Source organism: Lolium rigidum, chromosome 4, assembly GCF_022539505.1.
Source record: "Lolium rigidum isolate FL_2022 chromosome 4, APGP_CSIRO_Lrig_0.1, whole genome shotgun sequence".
In the NCBI taxonomy this organism is placed as follows: domain Eukaryota; kingdom Viridiplantae; phylum Streptophyta; class Magnoliopsida; order Poales; family Poaceae; genus Lolium; species Lolium rigidum.
In genome coordinates this window covers 179,501,266-179,507,976 of record NC_061511.1, presented here as the reverse complement: position 1 = coordinate 179,507,976, position 6,711 = coordinate 179,501,266, and the positions used below count along the sequence as shown (strand labels likewise).

The window sequence follows — 6,711 nt, the reverse complement described above, 5'->3', positions numbered from 1 at the left end:
GACTTCGCCAAGGACACGAGAGGACAACATCGTAATGTTTTTAGAGAAGCAAGCGGACAAAGAGGATATATTCTTTCCCTACAACTTCAAGTGAGTGTTATATATAACATACATTATGCTTGTGCACCTTCCACTTTATTCTCGTAATCATTGAGCTATGCTTGTGCAGTTTCCATTTTATTCTCCTAATCATTGATCTTCACCTTGGAGTCGTAAACGTCATGGACTCGAAACGTACGAGAATATGCGGAATGGGCGGACATGGCTGCCATCCTCCGGAGGTAGTTTCAATCAATTTCGTATTGGCATCTTCATCCGCTCTAATTCGAAGATATCATCAACTAATCAATTACTCATTTACTCATTATTTTTTGCCGGGCAGGGCTTGGAAACGGTTCATCAATACTCGTTCCGGGTGAATGGAAACCGGAGCTTACATTTAGAGATTACCCTGTAAGTAGTACTATATATATAGCTATGTCCGTGAAACTTTATATATGATATTTACTTTCAATACGATGCTTGATTATTAGTTTGATCGAACTATTTTTTCGTAAAGTGTATGAGGCAGGAACAAGGGAATAACTTATGTGGATACTACGTCCGCACCTTCATGCGTGACATGGCCTGTCCCAAGGGTGGGGATCCCCAAATACACCACACTCGTGTACGATAACAAATTTTCACAATTAATCTTAATTAGTACCATCTATTGTATTGAGTTCCATTCATATATTGATCTCCTTTTTTAAATATAGATGACACGCCTGCGGGACACTCTCATAACGAGCGGATCAAATAAAAGCAATTCAAGAGGAAATCGCGGGATTCTTTATTACCGAGGTCCTTACCCCAGGTGGAGAGCACTATCGGAAGATCGTGACGGCGGAGGATATTCGTTCGGGAAAAGTTGTATTGTAAATATGCATGCATTACGTGTACTCGTGTTGACTATGTCGTCTACCGTTGACGATGTCTATATATATTCATGACGATTTTTTGTGGTTTCTTGAATGATATATATATGCATTGTCGAAACTCGCCGCGGCAAGGGAAACGGATCGTTTCTCGCCGCGGCAGAAACGCTGGTACAGCCCAAATCTGTGCCGCGGCAGAGAAATAGCAATTCTCCGCCGCGGCAGAGAACATAGGCCCGGTTCGTACCACGAACCGGGACCAAAGCCCTTCCGGCGCGAGCTCCCTGGTCGCACCACGTGTTGAGGCCTTTAGGCCCGGTTTACCTTGAACCGGGACTAAAGGGTACCCCCTTTAGTCCCGCCTAGTTGGTCCCGGTTCGGGAACCGGGTCTAAAGGCCCAAATGGACCGGGCCTATTGCCCCGTTTTCCACTAGTGTACCCACCTGAAGATCTGTCCATGACCGTACCGCTTACTTGGCTACTTGCTCGTCTGCAATTTGTTTTTGTGTTGTACTCTCTTTTCGTAATAAATAAATCGGTGTGTTGTGTCTAGCCGAAGATCTGTCCATGACTAACACTGACATCAATTACAGCAATAGAAATCCCTATGAAGAGAAGTTAAGAAACTCAGTATGTCACTGACAGTTTTACACACACCTCAGTACAATAAATCGCACATGGTTCAGGTTAGCTGAGTCGTATGCCATTGAGAGTTTTACACACAACTCAGTATAATAAATCGAGTGTGATAGGCGCTCTCACATGCTCCATCATCCAAGAAATTGTGTGTCACTTACAACGACAAGTTGCAATTTGCTAAAAGTTGTAGTAGCTGGTCTTTGGGGTAACGATATTGTCCATAATATAAAGCATAGGGATCATCGACTACTATATACGCACGCGATTCTTTCCTCGTAGAATAGGCGCCCATCAGCTAACCTCGATCTCCCCGGAACACCAATTGAAAGAAAATGTTCGTAACATTTATATATTAATCAAATATTTCAGTTACACATGACAGCTAAAAATACGCTACACTTAATCTACACTACTTAAAAAGGAGGAACATGTTCTCTATTCTGCCAATGTCTCACTGCGACCAACTTTTCGTCGTCCTCCCGTTCCGTACGCTCCGCACGCGCCTACCTGGGCCGGGCCAACATGGGCCGTCGCCCTAATCCCGTCAAACCTCCGCCTTGCCTGCATCTGCTTCCACTTTCCTCACGCGTGGCCGCCGCCGGCCTCCCGTCGTACACAAAATAGGATGAGCGTCCCTTGCCACCGCCGCTCCGCCGGAGACGGCACTCCCCATGGCGGACGGCTCCTCCCAGGAATCCATGGCACCCTCGTCGTAACCCACTCCACCGGTTTTTCTCGTCCACCTCACACCCTCGTTCCACCGGTTTTTCTCATTCGTCTGACACCCACCCGCCGATTCGTCATGCTCTGGACCCCTGGAAAATTGGATCTCGCTGGCCTCGTCTAGGCCCGTCGCCGCCTGCCACCTCTCCTCCATCTCACAGCCGCCCTCGACCGGCGCCGTCGTCACGGACGACTCTGCTCCCTCTTCCGTAAACCCCCGCCGCTCACTCTCATGACATCGTATTGAGGACCCCGTGCATCCCCCTCCCTCTCCCTCTGAGGTCCTTGCGCCTTCGCCGGCCAGCAAGGAGGAGCAGCCACAAACAGGTGGGGAGAGACAAAATGAATGGCGGCGGAAAGCGGACGTGGTGCGGGCTGGCGGGCGGCAAGGAGGAGAGGGCCCGGCTGAGCGCGCCTGGGAGGGACTGCATTCCGTGGAAGAGGAACTCAATTATCGCTTTCCAGTCACGATCCAGCGTCATGGTTGGGGGGTTTTCATTAGCGAGCCATGTGTGTATTTTTATTTGCATTTTTGGTATACAAGGTGTTTGATGGAATTACCCTGTAGGTCTGCACATCCATCTTGATTCTGAAGAATGGCACATCGCTGCTGGAGAATAAGGATCCTCTGAAGGTTGAAGGTGATGCTAGGCTTGCCAAATTAATAGAGTAGCTTCAGAGAAGCTTGTCAAATTGCTGCATATTATGTTTACTAAGCTGATGGCTAACTAACCTTGTGCAGGTCATTCGCTGGTCCTAATACTTACATAGATCTATTTTAAGTAAATGAGTGACTAGGTACTAATTAACTTACTCCGTAAATTTATTTGATTTGTGCATGTATTTGTAAGATATGTGCGTATTTGTAAGGTATCCATTTAAACATTATGAAACCTGATGTTGTTCGTTAGTCATACTTAACATAGCTCATTTTATGATGGCCCACTTTTATTACTACATAATAAACTCATCAACATACATATGGGTACCCCGAGCATGGTGAGTGCTCATGTGAGATATTCTTCACACGCAACCTCAATCCTTAATTATTTTTTGCTTCTTACACTTGTAGCCCAAGAATTGTTAATGCCGCTGCCATTTCAGGTTGGCGGAATTCTTCTGCAATTATCTCGATCTTCAATGTTGTGCGGTCATGCTTTCAATTTGGAGCTTGTTGCAATTCTCCAATGGCTTGCTTGTTCTGAATTCAAACTGCGCCATGAAAAGACACCCGACAGGTTTGAGTCTCTGATAAGGGGAAAGCAATCTCTTGAGATTATGAGATGTAACAAAGGAGCTTATGATTTCGATGCTTCTCTTCTGTGTGTTGTTGCTATACTTAGAAGACATTAGCTAACTTTGGACCTGCTGCAAATGCAATTGGCGCACACAAGTGGGCTCTACATCACAAATTAATTCCGATAAAGTTGCAAAGCCTGTACTGTGATTGTTACAAGTTGGTTAGCTCTGTTCTTGATTTGTACCCATTACTTAACTCTCTCTTCTATCTGTGCACATCGTTTCAAGAAAAGTATACACATAGCATGTTGTATTGTTCTCATTATATTAGGATACTTGCCAGATACAATGTTACTAGAGTATGTAATATTTGACACCTTGAGAATTGCATTGTTGGGATTCTATTTTATACATCCTTTGCGGTATTTTTTTTTCAATCTTGTATGTAGCCGATCAAGATGTTGCCATTTTCTATTTAAATAAGATGTTGTCTTTTTCTTCTATGTTTTGTTCAAACCTTCAGGCATGCCCTGTTACTCAATGGTTCATGTTATCTTCTGGCTGTGTTGACGATTACCCCCCGGTCTCCTCTCTCAAGTCCTGCCTGGCATCTCGGAGGCCCACCCCTGCCCCCATGCCCTCGACGCCTCCAGCATCACCATCGTCCTCCGCCTCGCAAACCGACGTTGGGTGTGCCGCCGTGGCGGCGGGAGGGAGCTGCTCACCTGGACGCTTGCCAAGGCCGCTGCCCCCGATTCGCTTGCCCCGTGTCACCGATCGAACTGCTCACTTGGGAGCTCACCAAGGCCGTCGACCGTGGGCATCGTTGGTGGACTAGCCCCGTTCGCCTGAATTTGTCCTCTTTTGTTTTATGTTCTGCATTCAAATAGTGTTCAGATCCAATTTTTCATGTATTTCTTCAGTGTTTTTTGTTAACATAGGTGGATGATTTCGAGCAGGAGAAGCGCACCGCATGCCTCACAGTGGATGGGCAGTTTGAGGATTTTAATCAGGTGCACTTGGGGGAATCGGATTTAGAGTTTGGGAATGATGAGGAGGAGATTAACGACAATGAGGTCATCAAGATGAAGCCCCCCACCATCAGGGGTGTGGCCACCACCGCATCGTCCCAAGTACGGTCTCCTCCTCTTGGGATCCCCCAATGGAACTCCCTTGGTAGTGTTTACTGTTGTGATTTTGCTTGGAATTGCTTGGTTTGATCTGGATCGGGTGGCTGCAGCGGTGCTAGCCTATATGCGAACATGGCGCTGGTGATCGAGGACATGCAGTTGCTGTCAAGGTCGGCATTTATGATCCTCCCCACCGCGCTTTGCAACACCAACTACTACACCTGGAGCTTCAAGGTCTCTTCCCCACTCTCCCCTGCTCTTTCTGACCACTTATCCATTACTAATACTTAGTGCCTGTACCGAATGGATTTTTTTTTTGTCTTTAGTTTGTATCTCACTCCATCACACGACTATGGAACATCATGGTAGATTATTACCAGGGATCGCCACGTCATTGAATAGTTGGAGATTACTTGAATTATTAGGTAGCCATGTATGAGGTGTTCCTGTTTTGTGCTTTCCAAGTTCCCATCGAGTGGGAATGTGGCTCTAAAGTAACATGAGCTGATGTATAGATTAAAATGCATGTAGAAACTTCATAGTATACTTTTATGGTGTAGAGATTTACTAGACCTTGTGGTTATGTCAGGGAAAAAATTACTAAGCAGGATCCCAAGGGTCTCTTTCGCTGCATTCTCGGTTATGAAGCTGCAGGGTTTGTTTATAAATTGTTATGACTTTATATGTAACCATGTATAGCTAAGATACATGTGCACTGATAAGTTTACCTTTCCTAACTGCCAAAGTATGGGACTGCTAATAAAACTTTGGTGATCCTGTTTGAAATCAATTCATTGACTAAAATGCATATTGAAGATATGCTTCCATGCTGTAATTAGATGGATTTTATTTCCCCTCGATATAAATTCTACTACTTACAATGTAGTTTTTATGTGTTCCTAGAATCAAGATCATAGCAGCACATTTTCTTTTTGTGTCTTTATGTGGTCTTGATACTTTTTCCTGCGATGTTTCCGGTAGAGATTGGCTAGGTATATGATGCTTTCCATTCCCAGTGTGACGAGAAATTGAAGAACTGGAAGAATACCTTTTTTTGGGCTTGATGAATGGACTTGTAAATCTACTTCTGCTGGGCAGTTTGCTTCTCTATATAATGCGAAAACTACACATTATTATTACAATGTGGCTGATTTTAAGTATGGCACATATGATGTCTGTACAGTCCAACATTACATGTGGACACACCAAGTGTACTAGGTATATAATGCAACCTATGAATATATAGGCATCACTTCACTTCAATTATTCTCTCCATGGGACGCACTTTTGGTATCATCATATGTGTTGTCTGATGGTCCAAGTCGTTGTATATGTAGCACACCAATAATGTTGAAAATGTTGGTTTTAATATAAAAAGGTTGGAAGCACGTGTACTATACAAAGCTATAACGTACAACAAAACTATAGTTTATCACCAAAATGTTTCTAATGGAAAGTTTAGTTTCCCATGGTTCTGCAGTTTAACAAAAAAATCTAACCGAAGGTTTAGTTTGCCAAATTAAGAGTTATTCTTTCGTGTTATTTTATGAGTATTGCTTATGTAGCTCACTCAAAATAACCTCATATACACGAAGACGGACATGGGAGACATTTCCTCCTCTGTTGTCTAAATGGGTGGATGCTTGTGAGATTAACTCCCAGTTTTTACAGTGTTATATGAGCATTAGCCGGGCATGAAAATTGGTCGGTGGCGCTGGAAATACAGGCCCACTAGATTTTTTTTTTGAACAACAGCTGGGTCAAGAAGACCCAGAGATACTCCATTAGACATGTGGCAGGTACAATTTACACAAAGGCCCTTTTACATCCCTCGCACGAAGAAACCAGAAATTTGAAGAAAGGGCCCTCGTTATTACAAAAAACACCCTAGCACCTAAAGAAGAAAAGCAATCCAGTGCTATGGTGCCTCCGCCACCGACCGCCGGCGATCTCAAGGCGTCACCGCCGAGATCAGAGAGTTGGGCGCTCGAAAGCCCTACTCCGGCGATGGATTCTTGCCGTCGGCCGTTGAGCTGACTCCGGGGACAAACCACTTGGAGAA

General features: G+C 44.7%; 2 long non-coding RNA genes across 2 annotated transcripts; both read left to right on the top strand.

Annotated features, from left to right (window-relative positions):
- The first annotated feature begins 2,703 nt into the window (after nt 1-2,703).
- LOC124646503 lies at nt 2,704-3,995 on the top strand. The gene is made up of 3 exons (XR_006986360.1): nt 2,704-2,921; nt 3,023-3,078; nt 3,385-3,995. It is a non-coding gene; the product is annotated as an uncharacterized LOC124646503 (long non-coding RNA).
- A 47-nt stretch (nt 3,996-4,042) lies between these two features.
- Nucleotides 4,043-5,898, top strand: LOC124646502. Its single transcript, XR_006986359.1, has 3 exons — nt 4,043-4,652; nt 4,760-4,883; nt 5,631-5,898. It is a non-coding gene; the product is annotated as an uncharacterized LOC124646502 (long non-coding RNA).
- Nucleotides 5,899-6,711: the final 813 nt, after the last annotated feature.